The sequence below is a fragment of the Ceratotherium simum genome, chromosome 4, assembly GCF_057802395.1.
Source record: "Ceratotherium simum simum isolate JZ-2026a chromosome 4, ASM5780239v1, whole genome shotgun sequence".
Lineage (NCBI taxonomy): Eukaryota > Metazoa > Chordata > Mammalia > Perissodactyla > Rhinocerotidae > Ceratotherium > Ceratotherium simum.
Genome location: NC_141903.1, coordinates 22,902,064 through 22,926,461, shown reverse-complemented (window position 1 = coordinate 22,926,461; position 24,398 = coordinate 22,902,064). Strand labels below are relative to the sequence as shown.

The following is a 24,398-nucleotide window of genomic DNA, read 5'->3' as shown; positions in this document are numbered from 1 at the left end:
ATTATGGTCCATGACATTATATTATCTAGTTTCCTTAGATAGGCTAAAGCCTACTGTAGTCAACCCAGATGGATCTGGCAATCAGAAATTTACATCTCTGCCAAAGAGTTGGAATTGAAGGAAAGCTTTGAAAGTCTTGTTGGCAAAATGTGGGAAGAATAATCTTAACCACAGGTATGATTCAAACTTTGAGATAAACGAAGGTATCTGGTCGTTGGGTGTAGAGGTTCTAGCTTAGGCCTGGGAGTTGGGTGACCTAGCTTTGCCACTGGCCTGAAGCGTTGCCAGGACAGGTCGCCTCTCCCCACCAGAATGTGAGTGCCATGAGGGCAGGGATTCTCTTTGGTGTTCTTTTGTTTGTGAGGTATCCCAAGAACCTAGACTGAGCCTAGCAAATAATGCTAAGTGCACAAGAGGTAATAGTTGACTGATTGCCTGGTTCTTTGGGCTCTCATTTTTCTCTTCTGAACATAGAGATTGGAACAGGAGGGGGATTGAACTGGTCGCTCTCTAAGCGCTCTTCTGATTCTGTAATTGAATCACTAAAATATATAATCCAATTGAAAAAGCATAGCCACATAGTGATGGAAATAGTCTCATTGACGCTTGGGTGCATGGTAAGAGCAACTGAGCATCAGTCATGATACACATGGTTATAAATTCCTCAGTTTTTGGCTCTAGCTTTCAATGGAGCATACCCCTTTCACAAATGTTTTAATTTTTCTCATCTGCTTTTTGTGACATCTCATGATAAGCTACCTGAATTTGTTAGAAATTATTTTGGAATTATAGTGGGAAATGCATTTATTGTTGTTATTGCTGCTGGAATGAACAACCCGGAAGATATAAGATGACATTTAAAAATAGTAGTTTTCAATAAAAGTAAAGACAAACATATTTGAATAGATTTTTTCCACAGTAGGTGGCTACAAACTTTGCATTAGCCTGTAAGTTAATGGAGTAATTGTTCTGAACAAGCTTACACAGTGTTCAAAATAACATGATATGACTTTAAAAAGTGTTTGCTGAGAATTTGTAATGTTACAGCTACTGTGTGATGTGTGCTCCCATTCGTCCTTATAGATGTGGTAATGAGGCTTAAGTGGTTTGCCCCAGAGGGAGGAGGAGTGCTGTGTTTGTGACATGTAGGCAGTATTCAATGACTATTAACTATTATTATTGTTATTATTATAATCAGTGAGGTCACATACCTAGTGATTGGCAAAGCTGGGCTATGAACCCTAGTCTGTCTGATATTCTAAGTCCAAAAATGGCATAAAATAATGCTGTACTCCAACACTCTATAGTGAAATAAACGTATGTATATTTATTTTGTTATGTATGTTATATATATATTTAATTTTCAGTTCTATATTTGGTTTATAAAGTTTCTTGTTTCTGTTAATAGAGAATTTTTTTTAAAGTGTCTTTCTCCCTCCCTGACCTCACTGATATAACACAGAAAGATCTTTTTTGATTTCATGGAATTATGCCTTATCAGAGAAGAATGTGCCTTTATAAAGCTCATGTGGTTTAACCCCTTTTCTGTGACATATGGGGAAACTGAGGCCCAGGTTGATGACTTGCTCAAGGTCACTTGGTGAGTAGGGCTGGAGCTGGGGATGAGACCCAGTTTTCCGTGATGCCACAGAGCCCCTCTGGGAGGAGGAAAGGGCTGGGTCGCATGTGAGGGCCTTGGCCCCAGCAGCCTTCTGCACTGCAGTCTGGCTGGGAGCCAGGAAGAACTGCCTGAGGAGGCTCAGTGACCCTCAGCAGGGTCAAGAGAACTGGGCTTTGTATTGTCAAGTGCAGAAAACCAGAGCGAGGAGTCAGCACTGTCTAGAAAATGGTGACAGTGGGCAAATTTTGTGCATTTATATGAATGCAACCTTTGTTCAGCGACATAAAATTATTAATATGATAGGCTTCTTCTCTCGAAGTGCTCATTTGTCAGTCCTAGAAAGCCCTGTAGGACAAAGTATTAGTGTTCGTTTAATCTCCTCCATTTCCTCTGCCTGAAATATCCATTGTTCTCTCTCTCTGTACATCCTGTTATAGCATGACCTAGCACAGAGTGGTAGAAGGAACCCTGGATTAAATCCCAGTATAGTGGGAAGAGAGAAGGTTCTGGAGACAAACCGTCTAGGTTTGAGACCCAGCTCTGCCACTTCCTGGCTGTGTCAACTTGGGTGAGTCACTTAACCTCTCTGAGCCTCTGTTTCCTCCCTTGTAAAATGAGATAATAATGGAATACTTTGTGAGGATTAAATGAAATAATATGTGTGAAGTTCTTGGCAAGTTGTCAGGACATGATAAGCTCTCAATGAATGTTAGTTACAGAACAAAATAAATCCCAGTTCTGTCAGAATGTTTCTGTGGTAACTGGGGAAAGCTACTTGCTCTCTCTGGAGCTCAGATTTTTCAGTTGTAAATAAGATGGTTGTGGTAAAGACTCTTCCTACTTGAATACTCTATGATTTCAGGCTTGCCCTTGTCTCCTGTCAGTAATTATTTCTCCCTACCTAACTCCTTATAGTCTTGCATTTGGGCCTCTCTTAAGACATGTCTTCCACTCTTTGTTTATAATTATTTTTATCTGTGCCTACTGGAGAGCATGTTTATTCCAGTGACTTGCTCCTAGTAAATGCTTAACAAGTGTTTGTTGAGTGGATGGACAAATATTAGTCTTCCTGGTCCTAGTGCATCTCTCAGAGTGGATGGTCAGGTAACTATGTTGTGCCTTTTTAAAAACCTTTTATTATGGAAAATTTTGAATATATGCATAAGACAAGAGAAAATAAATAATAATAATAAGAAAAGAGAATAATAAAATGAACTGCCATGGACACATCACCCAGCAACATTTATTATCAACTCGTGAGTAATCTTGCTTTATCTATTCCTCACATTCCACTCCCTCCCTCTAGATATTTTGAAGCAAATTGCAGACATTCATATAAAGTTATCTAAAAAGATTTCAGAGAGCACCTCTAATAGAAAAGGAGTCTTTCTTTTTTAGGCATAACTACAATACTCTTATCATACCTAAAAAATTGACAATAATTTCTTGATATCATCATATATCAATCAGTGTTCACATTTCCCTGATTTTCATGCGTGTGTATGTGTAAATAGATATAGTCACAATTTGTCTGAATCAGGACCCAAATGAGGTACATGCAGTACATTTGACTGATGTGTCTCTTAACTCTCTTTTGAACTGTCTATTTCTTTCTTCAATTCTGTCAGCCATTCTTTCTTGTATTTTGGGATTCTGTTGTTAGGTGTATACATTTATTTTTTTTTTTAACTGTCTGAATCCACCCAGAGCGTGTTGATTCTTTTTTTGTTTTTTTGTTTTTTTTTTTTTGTGAGGAAGATCAGCCCTGAGCTAACATCCATGCTAATCCTCCTCTTTTTGCTGAGGAAGACTGGCTCTGAGCTAACATCTATTGCCAATCCTCCTCCTTTTTTCTTTTTTTTTTTTTTCCCCAAAGCCCCAGTAGATAGTTGTATGTCATAGTTGCACATCCTTCCAGTTGCTGTATGTGGGACGCGACCTCAGCATGGCCGGAGAAGCGGTGTGTTGGTGCGCGCCCGGGATCCGAACCCGGGCTGCCAGTAGCGGAGCGCGCGCACTTAACTGCTAAGCCACGGGGCCGGCCCCTACATTTTTATAATTGTTATGTATTCTTGATTGATTAAACTAGAAATTTTAAAATATCCTTCTTTGTCTCTAGTAACAATTTTTGTCTTAAGGTCTATTTTGTCTGATATTAGTATAGACACTCCAGCTCTCTTTTGTTACTATTTGCATGGTATATCTTTTTCAATCCTTTACTTTCATCCTATTTGTGTTTTTGAATCTGAAGTGTAGCTCTTATGTAGATAGCATGTAGTCAGATCATTTTTAAAAAATCCATTCTACCAATCTCTGCCTTTTAATTGGAATGTTTAATCCATTTGCATTTAATATAATAACTGAGAAGGTGTGATTTAAGTCTGCAACTTTACTCTTTGTTTCCTACATATATTTTTTGTTCCTGTGTTCCTCCATTACTGCTTTCTTTTGTTAAATATAGATATTTTCTGAAGTACCATTGTAATTCCTTTGTTGTTTCTTCTGTTATATTTTTGAGTTATTTTCTTAGTGGTTTCTCTAGAGATTACAATTAACATCTTAATTTATAACAATCTAGTTTGAATTAATACTAACTTAATTTGGATGATATACAAAAACTTTGCTCCGATGTAGTTCCATTTCCTCTGTCCTCCTTTGTGCTATTAATGTCATACAATTTAAATCTTTATACATTGTATGCTCATCAACAAAGTTTTATAATTATTACTTTTTGCAGTTGCATTTTGAGTCAAATAGGAGAAAGGAACAATTACAGGCAAAAAGTACTTTTATGCTGTCTTTTATACTTACCTATGTAGTTACTTTTACTGATGCTCTTTATTTCTTCATGTGAATTTGAGTTACTGTCTAGTGTCATTTCAGCCTGAAAGATTCCCTTTAGTATTTCCTATAAGGTGGGTCTGCTAGTAACAAATTTTCTGTTTCTGTTTATCTGGGTATGTCTTCATTTCTCCTTCATTTTTGAAGGATAGATTTGCTAAATATAGAATTCTTGGTTAATTGTCTTTCTTTCAGCACTTTGCATATGTCACCCTACTGCTTTCTGGCCTCCATGGTTTCTGGTGAGAGACCAGCTGTTCATCTGATTGAGGATCCTTTATACATTCAAGTTGCTTCCTTCTTGCTGCTTTCAAAGATTCTTTCTTTGTCTTTGTGTTTTGACATTTTGATTATAATGTATCTAGTTATGAATCTCTTTGATTTATCCTATTTGGAGTTTGTTGAGCTTTTTGGAAGGGTAGACTAATGTTTTTCATAAAATTTGGGAAGTTTTTGGGCATTAATTTTTCAAATAATCTTTTTGCTCCTTTTTCTCTCTCCTCTTCTCCTGAGACTCCCATTATGCATATGTTGGTACGTTTGATGGTGTCCCACAGTTCTCTGAGTCTTCATTTTTCCTCTTTCTTTTTTCTCTCTATTCTTCAAACTGGATAGTCTCAATTACCTATCTTCAAGTTCACTGATGATTTCTTTTGTCTGCTCACATTTGCTATTGAGTCCTCTAGTGAATTTTTCTTTTAAGTTATTGTATTTTCAACTCCAGAATTTATATTTGCTTCTTTTAAAAAATAGTTTCTGGGCTGGCCCCATGGCTTAGCGGTTAAGTGCGCACGCTCTGCTGCTGGCGGCCCGGGTTTGGATCCCGGGCATGCACCGACGCACCGCTTGTCAGGCCATGCTGGGGCGGCATCCCACATACAGCAACTGGAAGGATGTGCAGCTATGACATACAACTATCTACTGGGGCTTTGGGGGAAAAGATAAATAAAATTATAAAAAAAAATAGTATCTATCTCTTTATTGATACTCTCTATTTGGTGAGACGTCCTCTTACTCTTCTTTAGTTTTTTAAATGTAATTTCCTTTGAATTTAACATTTTTGTCTAGTAAATCCAATATCTGGGATACCTCGGGGACAGTTTTTATTGGTTGCTTTTTTCCTGTGTATGGGCCATATTTTCTTGTTTATTTGCATGTTTCTTAATTTTGTTTTTGTTGAAAGCTGGACATTTAAAATAATATAATGTGGCAACTCTGGAAATCAGATTATCTCTCCTTCCCAGAGGAAGATTTGTTGTTACTGCCATTTGTTGTTGTTGTTTGTTTAGTAATTTTGGGGGGAACAAATTCTGTACAGTTTGTATTATTTGTGATATGTGGCCACTGAAGTCTCTGTTTGGTTAGCTTATGATTGGATAGAGATTTTCTTAAGTGTCTGGAACCAATAAGTCTCCCAATCTTTGCTGAGGAACTCTGTGTTTGTTTTGGGGCATATGTTCAATGCTCAGCCAGGCAGTTTACAGCTTTCCTTAGCCTAACTTCCTGCTTTAATAGAGCCTCAATGTTATCCAGAGATGAGAACTTAGGACCTTCTCAAATCTTTTCTCAGCATGCACACAATTCTGTATATGCATGCATGTGGCCTTCCAGATTTGCAGCAATATTTCAGAGCTTTTCAAAGTCAACTATGGACACCTCTTTCCATATTTTTCCTTTTAAGCTTTTTGGTTAGCCTATTGTTTGCTCCAAGTGTTATCTCCACAATCCGCCCCCTACAACAGCTGTGACATTAAAAAACAATTGTGTTCAACAGATGCCCTTGGGGCTAAGTTTGTTCAAACTGGTCAAGCACCAATTCAGGTCAAAAAACAGACTTTCAAATGGGGTCATCCAGGGACCCATTCTCTGGGAATGGGGCTTTGAAGGAGCTCCAACCTCATTTGCCCTCTTCTATTGCTGCTAGGTTGCTGCTTTTCACCACGATTATAAGCTATCAGTTTCCAGACACCACTGAGCTGGGGAGAGAGGATGAGACTAGGGGAAATTAAAATACCGTGAAGCTCACTGTTCTTACTGAGATTTAATAATTTATCCTGAATAAATGCTCACCAGACTGTTGTAAGCTTTTGGCTAATTTGCAGTTGACTTGGACAATTTCTGCCACTGTTCTCATTGCTTTTATGGAGAAGATTTTTGGCGGTCTGTACTCTGCACTTCACTGACATTGGCTCCTTCTTAAGTTTCTTTTTATCTATAGGTTCCTCCATCATCATGCTTTTAATTTGAAATATTTTTTTTCTTTTTTTGGGAGGAAGATCAGCCTTGAGCTAACATCTATGCCAGTCCTCCTCTTTTTGCTGAGAAAGGCTGGCCCTGGGCTAACATCTGTGCCTATCTTCCTCCTAATTTGAAATATTTTTGTTGATGAAACCACATTATTTCCTGTATACAGTCTGTATTTTGCTGAGTGCATCCCTGTGGTGTCATGTAACATGTTTCTCTGTCCCTGTGTTTCCTGTGAATTGGGAGTGAGAGGCATGATTACATGCATATTTGATTTGTTTTTGCAAGACTACTTTATAGGTGTTGTGTTCGTCCATTGGGAGGCACTTAAATATGGTCTCTCTCTCTCTCTTTTTTTAATGATTTCAGTAGCCTCTGAAGGTCATTACATAGATTCATAATTCACTAGGGGGTGCAAAATGGTAATATTCCAATTCTACCATTTCTTTATAGTTTAATAACTGAAATTCTTATATAATGAAAATGTTTTTTCATTGACTAGTTCAGTATATTGAGATACAGTCTACAAAGAAAAGGCATAATAAATTGCTATTTTTACAAAATAAAAATATGAATTCATAAAGATGAGTTAATCATGTAAGCATTGGGTGTAGTGTCTGGCATAAATGTCATGCGGAGAGGTAAAATCATTATGATTATGTAGGGTAGGGAAATATTATCTTATTAGTTGGCATCATAGTTTCTCATCTTACCTTACGGAAATAACCTGAAAAGCCACTTGGCAGAGGAGATGAGATTCTAAGGTTATGGGTCACCAAAAAAAGATGGATAAAGTGCTTTACATTTAAATTAAATAGGATTGTGTGGTGAGAGATCAGAGGCTATAGCAGCTTGGGTTAGAATTTGCAGCATGTAACAGAAAAGAAAAGCAACAGCAGCTTAAATAAGCTAGAAAGGTATTTCTTTCGTGTGTAAAGGGCTATAGTTAGCTGGTGTTGGCAGGGATCTATGCTACTTCCATCCTGTTCCAGGATCACCTCTTGTTCCAAGGGACTGCTGGAGTTCCAGCCATTAGATCCACATTCTTGCCAGCAGGAGGTAGGAAGGGCAGAGGAGAACACATCCTGCCCATTAAGGACATTTCCCAGGAACCATGAACACAAACTATTTCCTCTTATATCCCATTGGCCAGAATGTAAATGGTCACACCTTATTGCGAGGGAGACTGAAAAATGTAGTCTTTATTCAGATCGTGTGCCTGTAAAAACCAGGGGTTCTATAAGTGAGGGAGCAGGGGAGAACAAATATTCAGGCCAACTAGCAGTCTCTGGCACAGGTGGAAGAGGGAAAGGAGGCTATGAGATGGCACGAAGCTGGAGTAGAGGAGCTGGCATGAATTTCCTAGAAGTGGAGTGCACAGGGACTTTTAAGAACAAAGATGTCTTAAGTTGGATTCCCCCCAAAATAGGCCTTGAGACAAGGATTTGAGGGCAGGTAGTTTATTTGGGAGGTGATTCTATGAAGCACCAGTAGAGGAGTGGGGAAGTAAGGCAAGGGAGGGAGGACAGCCAATATAAGCTGTGTTTTTTTAAATTTTAAAATGTAAAATTTAAAAATTTGTGTATTTTAGCTTTATTGAGGTATAATTGACATATAAAATTGTAAGATATTTCAAGTGTAGGCTGTGGTGATTTGATATACATATACATTGTGAAAGGATTCCCCCCATACATCTTTCACCTTACATATTATCTTTTTTTTTTGGTGAGAACATTATAACTTCTACTCTCTTAGCAAATTTCAATGGTACGATAGTGTTATCAACTATAGTCACTATGTTTTACACTAGATTCTCAGACATAAGGTGCATTTTAAAGTTTCTTTTACCACTGTGAGTAATTGGAACTTAATTCCACTGGTTAACTCTGGAAATCATTGTAGAAGAGGTGCCTCAGAATTATTCCACCTGAGAAGGGAAGGATCTGGGCATTTATACACCAAATCTATCAATTATTGGTTGAAGACTGCTTCCAGGAACTGTTAATTGTCTAGCATTTCTGGCCTGTGGGAGTAGGCAGAGCTGGCTCTGCCGCCAGAGGAAGCCCTCTGGTTGGAGGAAGTTGGACCGTCTTGCACTACAATGTAGGGCCTGATGAGATTTGGGTGCGGCACCAACTGTCGGCTATAGACATCTAATATTCAGTTTGAAGTGGTTTGCCCTGCTGAACTGTAGCTGCTCTCTGAGAACTGGGAAATAAGGAAGAGACTGAGATTCATGGCTCGATCGAGGGAGTATGGGTTAGGGATTGTGGATGTGGAAGAGTGAGATGGTCCATAAATCAGACCTAAACCCGGAGTTGAAATCCAGAAGGAACAGGAGAATGTAAGCAGTCTGTGATTCGCTCAAAAATCTCAGGGAAGGTTTTGGATTTTCACACTGTGAGTTATCTGTTGTTATGTAACAAATAGTTCTAAAACTTAAGGCAACACGTGTTTATCATCTCCCATTTCTGTGGGTCAGGAATCCAGGCATTGCTTATCTGGGTGTACTGCTTCAGGATCTCTCACAGGGTTCCAGCCACAGTGTCAGCCATTGTGGAGGTCGCATATGAAGGCTCAACTGAGGAAGGTTAGGCTTCCAAGCTCACTTGTGTGATTGTTGGCAAAATTTAGTTCCCTGAGGGCTGTTGAACTAAGGATTGCGTTTCCTCACTGGCTAGTAGCTGAAGGTTTCCCTTGTTTTCTTGCCATGTGGACTTTTCTTTCTTTTTTTTTTTTTTTTGTGAGGAAGATCAGCCCTGAGCTAACATCCATGCCAATCCTCCTCTTTTTGCGGAGGGAGACCGGCCCTGAGCTAACATCTATTGCCAATCCTCCTCCTTTTTTTTTCCCTTTTTCTCCCCAAAGCCCCAGTAGATAGTTGTATGTCATAGTTGCACATCCTTCTAGTTACTGTATGTGGGACGCCGCCTCAGCATGGCCGGACAAGTGGTGACTCGGTGCACGCCTGGGATCCGAACCCAGGCTGCCAGTCACAGAGCATGCACACTTAACCACTAAGCCACGGGGCTGGCCCCCCGTGTGGACTTTTCTAACATGGTAGCTTGCTTCATCAAAGCTAACCAGACGTCCCACATACAGCAACTAGAAGGATGTGCAGCTATGACAGACAACTATGTACTGGGGCTTTGGGGGAAAAATAAATAAATAAAAATCTTTAAAAGCTAACCAGAGAGAGAGAGTTTACTAGTAAGACAGAAAGCACCATCTTTTGTAACCTAATCATGAAAGTGACATCGAATCATGAAAGCAACATCCCATCATCTTTGCCATATTCTTTTGGTTAGAAGCAAGTCCCTAGGCATAGCCCATACTCAAGGAGAGGGGTATTTGTATAAGGGCAGGAATACTAGGAAGTGGGAATCACTGGGGGCCGTCTTATAAGTCTGCCTACCTCAGAGGGTGTGTGTGTATATGTGTGTGTGTGTGCGTCTGTGTGTGCGTGCTGAGGCAATTTTGTTTATTTATTAAAAAGTATTTTATGGTGACTATAGTTAACACTGCATTATGTATTTGAAAGTTGCTAAGAGACTAGATCTTAAAAGTTATCATAACAAGAAAAAAATTTTTTGTTACTATGTGTGGTGGTAGATATTAACTAAACTAAATTGTGATTATTTTGCAGTATATTCATACATCAAATCATTATATTGTACACCCAAAACTAATATGTTATATATCAAGTATATCTCAATAAAAACAAAATAGCTACGTGTGTCTAGTGGCTGCCATACTGAACAGTGCAGACCTATATCATAGTTCAGTGGTTTTTAAACATGACAGTGTATCAGGATTGTGTGGAAGGCTTGTTATAACACGCAGTGCTAGGCCCCACTCCCAGAGTTGCTGATTCACAGGTCTGGATGGAGCCTGAAAGACTTAAAAAAATTTATTGAATACCTACAATGTGTTATGCACTATCCTAGGCACCGGCAATACAGCAGTGGGGAAAGAAAAGGCAAAACTGTCTTCCCTAATGGAGCTTACATTCTATCTTCTGTGGATGACAAGGACAGAGAGAACCCAGCTGACATTGGACTTACAATTAGCTCTAAGATATTGGTTGTTCTCTTCTGTAACTGGAAACATACCTGATCTAATGTAAGATAAAAGCATAGCTTTCTGTTTCTGAGACGTGTGCATGAGGATTTCTTTTCCCACAGAGGACTGGATATATGGCTGTTTTTGTGTTCTTCTGCTGAGAACCTTGAGAATTCACGAAGGACAAATGGAGAGAGAGAGAGCTCACCTTGATGCTTGTATGAGGGCAAAGCAGAAAATACTAAATGGAGAGTGTGAGTGATTCTTACCAGCAGAGAGGATGGGGAGACAGAAAGGGTTTCAAAGAGGTTTTCCCAAATTTATCGTAAAGCTCCACTCGATGGGGCTTTAAGGCAGGTGTTTCCTATTGTTCTTTAGAGAGGCATTTGAAGCCTAAACTCTGATACCACTTTCTACTTACCAATTCCCTCAGCATCAGATTTCTGTTTTTAAGAATCTCTAGCCATGATCATGGGTTATGGATTTGTCAGCACATTTGTTCCAGAGCTCTGTGAACTTGCTGGGCTGATGGTACCCGAGGCCTTCGGGGGTTAAGCCTCCTGTCTTAGGATCCTGCAAATGGTTCTGAGAAGTCTGCAGCTGGGTTAGGAGACAATTCAGGGGTGGGCTGGGGGCGGTCAGGCCGCAGAATTCCAGCTAGATTGGGTTGACTGCTTCCGAATTATGAAGACACGCTGCTGGCTCTGCCCTTCTCTCCCCACTGCCGATTCTATCCTCGCAAGCACAAGTCACAAGTCAAGGGAAGCCAGTTAGTGGCTAAGAGCACGGAATTTGGAAAGTGATAGTTCTGCTAGTTATGTGAACAGGACTAGCTATATGAACCAGCTTTATCTTTTGAAACCTCAGTTGTGTCACTTATAAAGTGGGGACAGTCATTATGTGAACAGGACTAGCTATATGAACCAGCTTTATCTTTTGAAACTTCAGTTGTGTCACTTATAAAGTGGGGACAGTCATCCCTACCTACTAGTGTTCTTTAAAATAATGTGTAAATGTGTTCAGCCCAGTGCCTGTGCTCAGTACATGTTATCTGTTTCTTGGAGAGGCAGAGCTGAGACTCCCACCTTTACAGATGAGGAAGCTGAGATTCACAGTGGGTCTCTGCACCCTGCTTCCCCCGTTCTCTCTTGCTGGAATGTCCCCCGCCCCTTAGAATCCTGCGTTCCTCCCAGACTCTGCAGGCTCGAAGCCTCAGCCAGCCTTGAGTGCTTTGCTTGCCCACCTTGAGTGGGGAGGGGCTGCTGGCAGGGACTGTCCACACCTCTGTCCACCTAGATCAGCACTGCTCCCTGCTCTCCCGGGCCTGGCAGGGAGCAGACCCAGACGGAACTGAAAGGGAACCTGAATGGGGCTCCTGGGGAGCTGTCCAGTGGGTAAGTGCTGACCTGCTGGTGGAAAGCATTTAAAGTGATTCTTTGGCATTTCCCTAAGAGCATTCAAATGCAATCTAGGGAGGGTACATTTTCTAAAAGGTAGGAGGAAATGCATCCCTGCTGTTCTCAGGAGGCCACATTAGGAAGGCTCCTGTCCAATTAAAGTATTACCAAGCCCAATTGCTCCTCAAGGTTATTTCTATAGAGGGAGGGGTTGATTTTTGTCTCCTTAGGATGGAGAAGAAGAGAGAGCCCAGCACCTGACAAAGAACAAGAGGATGCCTGAGGCTGTGCTGATATAGCTGGGCCTGAATTCTGTGTCTGTGTGAGTGTATATGTGTGAGTATAAATGTGTGTGTGTCTTCTCTCAGTGTCTGCCTTTGTTCTGGACCTTTCACTCTCTCTGTTCTCTTAGTGATTCTGAACATTCAGACCACCTACGTGTGAATTCTGTGTGTTGTTGAGCAAATGGGGATGATAATAGTACCTGCCTTATGGCATTGTTGTGAGAGAAGGTGCATGTTGTAGGAGATCAGAATTGGCCACCCCAAAATGTGTCTCTGGTGTGAGGATTATTTTGGGCTGGTTACTTTTAAAAACTGCAAACATAGGGAAAGCTCTGAAAACAAAGTAAAAGTAGAAGTTATCCTTTATAAGAGACATTTACATTTGTAAGGGAAATCTCCATTTGTAAAGGTATCTCCATCTCTGTACCAGGAAGAAGAGGGGATGACCTTATCTCTAGAAACTCTTATCAATGCAGAAGGCAAGGACTTAAATCTGCATAATAACCTTACTCTTGTTTACTGTGCTTTTCTGGCATTCTCCCATAACTGACTCCCCTCACCCCCAACATCCTCCTTTGTCTTTAGCTGAAGTTGGTATTTAAGACGAGAACCTCCACCAGTTTGGTGAGTTACTCAGTTTTCCAGGGTCTCTCCCATGTATACATGTTATAAAGCTTTGTTTGATTTTCTCCTGTTGATACCGGCTCAATACAGGGTTGACATAAGGGAAGCCATATTGTAGAGGGGAAACCATATTGTGACTTGGAATGACCTCTGACTAACTCTGGACTTTATGGCCCCTCCTGGCTGCTATAAGTTGATAACTTTGTTCTTTTGAGTTCCTTAGGAATGTGATGACCCCTGGGCAGAGAGTCTATGCTGATAGCCATCATCAATGACAGCTGAAAGATCAGGGTAGAGGGCTTTGCTCCAGTCTCTGATGCATATCAAGTAAAACAAAAGACTGCCAGGAACTGAGACCAGATGGATGACCCCACCGTGAGACCAGATGCCTCCTCCACTTGAGACCACCCCTCAATATAACTGGCCTGTAGTCTTTGTTCTGTAAGATGGCTCTTTGAGACATTAGTCAGCCATCTTCCCCCTCGCTAGCAAGCTGTAATAAATTGCCCTTTCTTTTCCACCATCTTGCCTCTTGACGATTGGATTTTGTCTTGTGGAGAGCAGATTGTGCCCTTTGTGCAGTAACACTGTTATTCTGTCTCATGTCAATTTAATTCATAGCCCAGCCAGAAGGACCCAGAGGGTAGAGGATTTGTCTTCCTCCCCTACAATGTGAAACACTTAGCAGGGTGCCCGGCACATAGCAGATGCTCAATAAACTGTATGTTTTTGTATAACTTCTCTTTCTGTGTGTGCACTTCTCTATATTGTGGCAGGGGTAGGGACTATACTAGTTGTCCTGAGTTGCAGATAACAGAGGTGGTTGCAGGTAAGCTCCGTGGGATCAGAAATGGGTGTGTTGTGTTCACTATGATTCTCCAGAACCAGGGACAGCACCAGGCTCAGAGTGGGTGCTAAATAAATACCTGATGACTGAATAAATGAGTGATTCTGACTGGAGCTAGCTTGAGTAGAAAAGGACAAATAAGGAATAGGATAGGGGCCGGCTCCATGGCGTAGTGGTTAAGTGCACGTGCTCTGCTGCTGGGGGCCCGGGTTTGGATCCCAGGTGAGCACCGATGTACCGCTTGTCAGGCCATGCTGTGGCGGTGTCCCATATAAAGTGGAGGAAGATTGGCATGGATGTTAGCCCAAGGCCAGTCTTCCTCAGCAAAAAAAGAGGAGGATTGGCATGGATGTTAGCTCAGGGGCTGATCTTCCTCACAAAAAAAAAAAAAAAAAAAGGAATAGGATATAAAATGTTACATGGAACCCAAGAGCGGGGATGAGGAAGGACCAGGCCTCGGGAAGAGATATAAGCTGGGGACTGGAATGCCATGGGGACACACTCGCCATTTCTCCATCTATGCACGGTTACTTTGTCCTTTTTGTTTTCTAGATTAGTTTCTTCTGCTCCTCAGTCTATGTGGTGAATTCTGACCACTTCGTGATTATCAGTCCAGCCAATTTCAGATACTGACTGGATGTCTCTGAATCCCAATTGCAAATTCCCGGGAGTGAATCTGATTGGCTGATGTTGGGTCAGGTCTATTAATTCCTGGTCTAATCAGAAATGGTAGGAAGTAGGGTCGCATGGCTCTCATCTCCTCCCATGGATTGGGGAAAGTTTCTATAGAAGGGACTTGTGAGCTGGCAGATATCTAGTTCAGTGGCCGCCTTGCCCTGCTGAGTCTGTGGAAGAAAGGGCCCAATCCACAGAAGGGATGAGAATGAGTTGGAGACATAATTCTTATCTTCAGAGTATGAGAGGGAGGAAATGCGTTTGTAGAATTTACAGGACTAATGGATTCCCTGGTCCTGTCCAAGTGGCTTATATTAGAATGGTATTTGGAGGGATTTACAGGGCAGCTCTTCTCATTGAGGCCTGAAATTTCCTGGGCACCAGCCATGTAACATTTTCCATTCTGATGGGAATAATGAGTGTTAATAAATGTAGGACCCTAGTTCTTGAGCAAGATATGCCAAAGATCATTGCACTCTTTCCTATAAGATATCTGTAACCTTACCCTGAGGGAGAAGGAGTTACATATGCAGTTCCTCATGGCCCTTCCTATTGAGCTGTGTTTTTCCCTAATCCAGTGGTTCTCAGAGAAAGTTTTCCCACCAACCCCATCAGCATTACCTGGGAACTTGTTGGAAATGCAAATTAATGGCCCCTCCCCCGGCTCTTCAGGAGCTCTCCTGCTGATTCTGATGCTTGTTAAAGTTGGGAAAACCACGGCCTTCATCTGTTTAGGGAGAGGTGTGTCCCTTGGTTCAAGGCTTCATAGGATACATCTATGTGAAGGCTTTTCTGACTGAGTAGATATTGCCATTAGCTCCAACCACTGCTTCTCTCAGCCTTGGGAAAAGTTATAATTCCTAAAGAGATGCTGGCCTGGAAACTCCTTATAGAGGCTCAGCTATAGAAGGTGACACTTCTCTCTGCCTTTCATCTCACAGAAGAATTAAGTGATGTCAGCATGAGGTTCATGCTCAGACAATTGACATTTCCCACCTTCAGGCAGAGGGTGGTGTGTAAAGCACTCTGAATTGAATTACAATGGACCAGTGTCAAATTTCCACCTTTATTTGTAAGTGGAAGGGAAGGAAAAGACTGATTCAGTGTCTGCATCCCTTTATCTCACTGAATTTCCGCAATGGCCCCCTAAGGTAGATACTATTATCCTTGAAGAAAAGTCAAATAGTTTGATCACTACTGGTAAGTGGTAGAGTGGGGATTCAAACCCAGACAGTTATATGCCAGTAACCTAGCTTTTAACTACAATGCTACAGTGTTTGCATAGGGCACATTAGCCTTTTCTTTCTTCCCTATATGTTTTTCCTTCTTCCTGTCCTATTCTGCCCTGCACCGTGCTTCCTCACCTAGGGGGAGGTTGGGGCAGAGCTTCCAGGCTTTTTGTGCTCCCATCAACTGACTTCTGGAGTGTTGGAAGACAGAGGGATTTACTACTCCCCGAAGCCCTATCCAGACTCAACGAAGATCCCCCCTGGTGTGGGGAGGAGGGCTAAGGTGGAGGTGATGAGAGCAGTGAACTCTGTGGATCCAGGAGAGAGACATCCTGTGTCCTGCCCCCTGGGCTCAGCACCAGGGAGGGAGCAGCAGGAGAAAAATGTGTTGCGGAGAAAGGCAGGGATGGCCATGCAGAGAGTTCCCCACTCAGAAGCAAGGGTTGCTGGACCTGAAAGAGCCAAGTCCAAAGGCACAGGGGGCCCTTACAGCAGCTCATGAAGACCTAAACCCCCATTCCCAACACATTGGCCCCCAGAGACCCCACCTCTCTGAACTCTAAACCCATCCTGGTGTTACATGTGTGTAAATGCTGTTGGGGAAGATGGAGAATCCCCCTTTAATTATTTTATTTAATTAAAATAATTAAAAAGACAGGTTAGCAGGAGGAAATAATACCAAGTTTAATAACATGTGTACATGGGAGAAACCAGGGAAACTGAGTTTCTCAACACAATGGCGGCAATTCTCGTCTTAAATACCATCTTCAGCTAAAGACAAAGGAGGATGTTGGGGGTGGGGAGGGAGACAGAAATCACAGTAATCAAGGGTATGTAGATTTGAGGCCTTATCTTCCACAGTGATAAGTTTCTAGAGAGTCCATCCCCACTTCCCCCCAGAGAGGGAGATACTTTTACAAATGGAGATTTCCCTTATAAATGTAAGAGTTTGTCTGGCAACTCCTTGCAGGGCCACCTAGAGAATGTGGCCAGGAAGAGACAGAATTTTTGATAAGAGGGGCTTGTTAGTGCCTTTCCTGTTGTAACATCTATTTTACATTATATTACAGCCATCATATGACAGTAACTCCTTCCTGGAACAGGTCTTCTATGTTAAATTCTTTAGGCAGTTTGGGGGAGGTCAAATGGCCATCAGAGAAAATAATCAAGGTAAAGAGACATATTTCAGGGTGGCCAAATCTTGATCTCCCACAATGTGTATATTTGGAGTGGTGGTGGGGGTAGAGCTGGTGGTACTGTATTGACTGAAAATAAGTTTCTATCATCTTGGCAGAGTAAGAGCTCAAAATGAAGTTTAGCTGAATCATAAAAAATAAGAGAAACTGTGTTTCTTGCACAAGTGAGTGTGTGAACTGGGAATCAGCCTCTTCACACACTTAGCTCATTTTCTCCTCCTCACAACTACCTGTGAGGTGGGCGGGGCTCCTGAGGAGCCATTTGTGTCACTAGTCACTGTAGGGGAGGAAGAACTATTCCTCTGCCCTCTAGGTCCTTCTGGCTCATTTAAGAATGAAATTGACATGAGACAGAATAACAGGAGAAAAACAGTTTAATAACATGTATACATGGGAGAAACCCAGGAAAACTGAGTAACTCACCAAAATGGCCGAAGCCACCACGTTAAATACTATCTTCAGCTAAAGACAAAGGAGAGTGTTGGGGGTAGTGGTTGGGGACTTCGGAGGAGAGGAAAGCAATTTACATGGAGAGGGAAAAGCAAGTGTTTGATAAACTAATGTTTGCTGGGCCATCTATAGACAACGTGACCCAAGAGAGAGAACATTGATAAAAATGGGCTTAGCAAGGATCCTCCCAGTCTATCATACCCAGTTATCTATAGTAATATCTCCTTCCTGGGACAGACCTTCTGTCTTAAATTCTTTTAGGCAGTTGGGAGAAGTCAAAGTTTCTTTAAGTCTTTTGTCCTTAAAAATAAGCCAAAGAGACACATTTTGGGGTGGCAAATTCTGATCCCCACATCACTTTGCAGCATTTAGCTATGAAGTCCATCATATTCACCCTCTGTTTTGCAAAAAAATATATTTCCCTACTAATAGTTTTGGTGTCTTAAATTCACCTGTGTTTGCCATGAGGTGGGGTTATAAATTGCAGGATGCTTGGCTTGTTGGGACATGCGGGAGATTGTAGGATAAGCAGATTAAAATGACAGGAAGTGAAGGGTGACTAACTCCTGCTTGGTGCTCAGAAAGAGCACTCTCTTCTTCTCCTGTCAGAGCACTTAATACTCTTTATTTTGCCAAACTGGGTTTTCACAATTACGAAAGGAATGTTACTTTGCAAACAGTTCAGAAGTTTAGCAGTTTAAACCATCCCCATTCCACTGCTCAGAGATATTCCCTGCTAACAGTTTGGTCTAATTCCTTCCTAATTTTTTTCCTGTCACTTTAAATAGGTACATTTCCATGTCCGTGTGTACCTGTGTAGGTATACCCATATATATTCATATGTGTAATACACACGTCGTTTTCCAACTGGCTTATTTTCACATAGCATATTTTATAAACGTTTTCCCAAGTCGTACAGATACCTCTATCTCATGTATTTATTGACTACATAGTACCCTATGGTCTGAATGTGTCAGAATTTTTTAGCCATACTCCTCTGGATGGGCATTTAGGTTTTCCCTTTCTTCCTCTCTCTCATTCCTTCCTTTTTCTTGCTATTACTAACAACGTTGAAACGAATATCTTCATCCCTGTAACTTTATGCCTTGCTTTAGTATCTGCTGTTTTAGTTTAGTTGGTCTTGTTTTATTTTTGCATCTGCTGGGTCTTAAGTTATACATATTTGAAATTTTCATAGCTACTGCCAAATTGCTCTTCATAAAGTTTGTACTATTTTAAACGCCAACCAACCGAGTTACAAAGAGTGATGTTTCTAAATTCTGTGTTGTACTTACTTGTTTAATAATCGTATTATCCTGCCAGACTGTATGACCTCCTGAAGGCAGGAATCTGCCTGCCTGGTCCCTGGCTGAATCCTCAGCATTTAGCAAGTGCCTGGCCCACTGTAGGTGCTCAGTATTTGTTGAATGAAAGAAAAGGTGTAGTATGAACATCTGCCAAGGGCTCATTCTTAGAAGAGGCCTGGGAAAATTTTAAAACAAGAACAGACGAGAAAAATATTCAGGCTTGGAGGACCATAATTTCCTAAATTCTCATGGGACAGTGAAGGTAAAAAAAAAATCTATATTGTTTTATTCCAAAATTTTAATCTGCTGCTTTGGCTTGACAGTAATACAAAGCCAAAAAACCCTCAGCTTCTCCAGGTGTGCTGAGTTGGTTACTATATTTGCACGTTAAGTGTAGACATGGGCTTCTTCTGGGAGACTGACCATCTTCACTGGATTCCCATGTAATTCCCGCAGTCCATGACCTGGATCAATTGTTCTATTAAGTGTAAGGCACACTGCCAATGCATGGCCTGGTCCCTGTGGCTGAGAGGCAGTGAGTGGGGCTAGTTTGTGGCACAGAGGGCCTGGCTTACATCCTGCCTTTTTGCTCTGTGACCTTGGGCAAGTCCTTTGCCTCTCTGTGCCTCAGTGCCCTCATCTCCAGAGTGGGAGTAATCATTTCTGCAGCACCTGCCTCTCTGCTGGTTGTGAGGCCCAGGAGCAGGTTGTAAATTGTACTGTGCTATGCAAATGTGAAATGTTAGTTGCAGAGTGCTTGCTGGTTTCTTGAGAAGATAAGACGTAAACAGGTGAGAAGGTCAGTGGGAAAAGTGAGAGCTGTCTTGTGCTAGAGTAGAGGATGCTTGAGGGACCACTGGGGAGAAGATGTGAGGAGAAGATGGAGAGGATGAGAGGAGTCTGGAGGGTGGGGGGGACACTGAGGACCGAAGCTGCTCCAGGGGAGAGGGGAATGCAGCCCGGCCTTCCAGGGACATGGAGGACGTTGCTCTCTCTCCCTACCAACCAGGGACCCGTCTCTTTGGGGCTGCTTTTGTTTGATTCAGTGTGCTGTTGACTTTTGCTCAGACCCAGTCTGTGGTTAACTTGGGGCCACGGGCAGGGGGAGAAGGTCACCACAACTTCAGTGGGAGGCATTTTAAGTACCTAAAGCAATAAATCCTCATGTACCTCGAGCCTGCCCAGGCTTCCCCAAACCTGGGAATTCAATTTTGTGTAACGCGCACAGTTTGCCAAGCACGCTAAGTCACTGGGAGAACAACTTGATGTATTGCTGTGGGGAAAAAAATTGCCGTGTCCCTTTCTTCATTCAAATTAACACCTTTTCATACTGGTCTGACAGGTGACTGATCACCTGAGAATATATCCTGGCTTCAAGTGATTTGATATCTCTTCCTTCTCTGTTTCTCCATCTTTATTTTCATGCCTGAAAAAGTCAAGAGAAAACATTATTATGATTATTGCTATAGAATCAGTCCCTGATTCATAAGCCCTCATCCCTGGAGCCTGGCATATGGTAGGCATTAATAACTGATGAATGAATAAATGACTAGATTTGGTTGATGTCTGCAGACTGCCCTTTTTCCGTCCTGGAGGGTCAGAGGAAGCTTTTGCTTTGTTTTGTCTTCTGATTTTTGTTTTTGGGTGGTGGAGACAGTGTACAGGGCATTGTGTGCACTGCTCAGGTGCTCCTCTGGTGAAGGACTTGTTGTCCCAGCTCCTCGGAGTGCTGGTGGCCCATTGAGGGACTGCCTGAGTTGCAGAGAGCTGCCTGACCCAAGGTCAGCCCTTCCTGGGTGAACCACATCGAATGACTGATCCATGTGGGGTTTAAAGGGCTGTCCTCAGCCCACCTGGGGACACTTCTGAAGGATAGGTTTTGCTCTAGATCTTTCCCTGTGGGGTTGGCTGTCGTTGGGCTGCATTGCAGCTGGACTTTCTCTTCTCTCTCTTCCTTCCCCCACTTCCCTTCCACAGCTGTTGAACTCAAGAGCACTCCTCAATAAACCTCCTGCACGCTAAACTCCATCTTGGAGTCTGCTTCCTATGGAGCCCAGCCTGTGACATTTTGTTCTGTTTTTAAATAGATTCCACTCTGCCCTTCTTCCTCATTGGCACTAATACCAGTCACCATTTATAGAGTGCTTACATGGGTGAGGCTACCTACCTGCTCTGTCTCACCCAATCCTCATGACAACCCTGGGAGCTAGGCCCTGTTAGAATCCGACTGTTACGGGCGGGAAGTGGGGCTGGGGATTCAGCGACTCATCCAAGGTCACGGCCAGTCAGTGCTGGAGCCAGAACTTAACCGGTTGGATTCTAGAGCCCAGGCTCTTAACTGCTCTGCAGCCCTTCTGGTGCCCCTGCTGGCAACTTTAGATCAGTGTTGGGACAGGAGTCTGATGAGCCCAGGCAAGCATTTCCCAGAAGGTTTTGTAGAACTCAGATGCTTCTTGTCGAAAGGGGTTCTGGAGTCAAATAGCTGGAAAATAGCTCATGTCGAGGGTCCTATGTAGTGGCCCTACAAAAATCCTGATGTTCTGTGAGAAAAAAACTATGGGAAACACTGGCCTAGACCTTAAGTGTTTATTTTACGTTGCTGGGGATTGGTAAATATTTGGTTACCTCTTCTGGTCCTAACTAATCATTATGCTACTAAACAAGTTGTTTCAAATCTGTAAAATGGGAATAAACTTTTACCTCATTAAAGTCATGTAATAATCAAATGAGGTACTAGATAAAAAAACTTGGAAAATCATTAATAACTGCACAGATGCTAAGAGTTATTAATGTATTAATATTTTCAGATTCAGAAACGTTAGGGGGCTGATGTGTCAAAGCCATCCCTCATATAAAATCTAGCTTTGGATAAATTTCTGATGGGAGTCAGGTCTACACATACTTGTGTTAAGGGCCATTTGAAAGAATCATAATTAGAACACATCTGATTAATGCATTAAAGTTAGGTCATTGTTAAAATGGGAAATATTTATTCATCAAATAATTTTTGAGCATCCATGGCGTGCCTATGCAAATGTTCCTGGGAATATAAGTAAGTGTACGTTATGGACTCTATTTTTAAAGAATTTACTGTGTACAGCATAGAGGGCAAACAGATGCCATACATTTTCCTTTTTTACCTGCCATGCCCATTTTAGGCTTTGCCAATCCATAACCACACTCTTAACCATTGGGCCCAGATGCAGCCTCAGAGTTCTCCCTATGAACTCCAGGCAGCCACTACTAATTGATCAGAACTGGCACATGATTTGAAACCTATTTCGACAGAAACGTGATCTACAGAGTCTAGACACGCAAACGTTAATAGCATGCACCAAAGAGAATGTGACAAGTGTCAAAAGAATTGTAAAGTCAGGGTATACAATACATATCACGGGCTAGGGTAGTCAGGGAGGGCTTCCTAGAAGAGGCAGGAATTAAACTGGGCCTTGAAGGATGGGAGGGACTTGGATGGTGGTTGGGATGGGGAGGATGTCCCAGGAAACCTCCAAAGGTGAAGTAAATCCCAGATACCCAAGAGGCAGCCTCTGTCCAAAACCTCTGCTGAGGGTCTCATGGCTGAGTGTGGACGGTGATGTTTCCTTATCCTAGATTCCAGAAGACTGATACATTTCAGAGTCCCTTTGACCTTCCAATTGGCTGCCAGCATCCAGATTGTGATTTCAATCTGTTGCCGAGTCAGAGACAGAGAACCCAAATTCCAGGTGCCCATAAATTACTTCTAGTTATTGCAATGACGAAAGGCCTCTTTGAAGGTGACTCGCTCACTCCCTGTTTTATAGCCTCATACATCAAAGAGGAAAATGGAGCCGAGTCAGTTACTACGAGGAGATCCAGACTGCAGGAGGAACGGGTGGCAACTGTCTGCAAAATTGAGCACTTTCTGTCAAAACTTAATTAAATTAGCCCCTATTCTATAAATAATAGAGCGGGGTTTCCCTCCCTCACCCCCCCAGACCCCTGAGCCTTCTCCGTCTACCTCTCAAAAAAAGTGAGTTCTGAGTGTGTTGCACTAGGGGACAGTTTGTGAACATCAGGCAATGATTAGTTTAATTCAGCTTTTGCACCCATTTACAGAATCAGAATATGCTTCAGGTTAGAAGGGGCAGTGACTTGCAAGATGTGCGAAATGCCCGATGAGGTATGAAGGAAATATAACCGGATGGGATGCCAGAGGCTTAGATTCTTGCCCCTCAGTAGCCAGCTTTGTGATGTTGGGCAGATCTCTTTCCTTTCGGGTCCTCAGTTTCCCCATCCAACTCACTTTCAAGGCTTTGTATCAGCCATGTTTCCTTCTCATTCATGCACATGTCCCTGTGAGGAGGCTGAGGGCTTGTTTCCATGTCCCCTTGTGCCGAGACTCAGGTTGATGAAGCCACCGTCTCCATTACTGCAGATTGCTGGGGCAGAGGGAAAGAGTGCTCTGGAAGGTCTCTCACTGGCAATCAACTGGCCTAGAAGTGATGTGTCATGTCCTCTCACAAGTCATTGGATGGACCTAGTCTTGTGGCCCCACATGAGCACAAGGGCCAGAAAGTGCAGTCCTCCTATGTGCCTGACATTTGGTGAACAGCATTAATGAATGCTCCAGGCCTCGTCCAACACCAAAGTTTCATAATTCTTTTTACTTTCCATTGAACTCGGAATTTTCATTTCTACATTTCACTTTAAGATTCCTGTCCACGCACCTTTATCCACCAAGTGCTGGTTGATAATTCTTTAATTTCCTCATGAATAGATCTACTATACCTTTATGGTTCTACTAGCTGTGTGATCCTGGGCAACTGCTCTGTGATTTAGTTTTCCCATCTGTACAGTGGGGATAATAATGGTACCTACTTAATAAGGTTATTGTGAGAATTGAAGGAGTCAGTACGTGGAACAGTGCCTGGCATAATCTGAGTGCTCAGAAAATGTTAGACATTCCTGAGAAAGGCAATACAGTGTAGAGGCCATGAGTGCCAGCCCTGGAGTTAGACTGCCTGGCTTTGAATCTCTGTTCTACCACTTATACGCCACGGGCCCTGGGACAGGGTAGTTTTCTTATTTGTAAAGTGGGATAGTGTCTACCCATGGGATTGTTGTCAGGATTAAATGAACTAATATACAGAAAGCCCTTAGAACAATATCTGGTATTTAATAAGTCCTCAAAAATATTAGCCCCTATTATTGGATATGTAGCATTTGACACCACTAAAGCTACTCTTTGCTTTTTGGAACTTTTTTCACTCATTGTTTCCTTGGCCCTATTCTTTCCCGATTTTCCTCCTGCCTTGATTGTATTGTATTTTTTTAAAGAAGCTTCCCTAGCCTTTAAAGATTGAGGTTTCCCAGGCTTCCATTCGAGGCTGGCTGCTGCACGCATTCTCTCCGTGAGCTTGTTTGTTCTCATGGCGTCAGCTTCCATCCGCTCACTGAGGCTTCCAAAGATTCATCTTCAGCCCTAGCCCTTCTCCACGGCCACTGGATCTGTCCATCTGGATATTCTATGGCATTCCGCATTTCTGAAACTGAGCTTGTCATCTCTTCCTGTCATCATCGTCACCCATTAGCCATCTACCTTCTTTCACTAATTCTCAGCATGATGGCTCAGAGGACAA

General features: G+C 42.3%; 1 long non-coding RNA gene across 1 annotated transcript in view; it reads left to right on the top strand.

Moving 5' to 3' along the window:
- The first annotated feature begins 1,957 nt into the window (after positions 1-1,957).
- The window catches only part of LOC147917212 (uncharacterized), a 41,883-nt gene continuing 19,442 nt past the window's right edge, over positions 1,958-24,398 (top strand). Inside the window, exon 1 of the long non-coding RNA XR_015551925.1 lies at positions 1,958-2,189. This is a non-coding gene — a long non-coding RNA (uncharacterized LOC147917212). The remainder of the gene's footprint in view (positions 2,190-24,398) is intronic.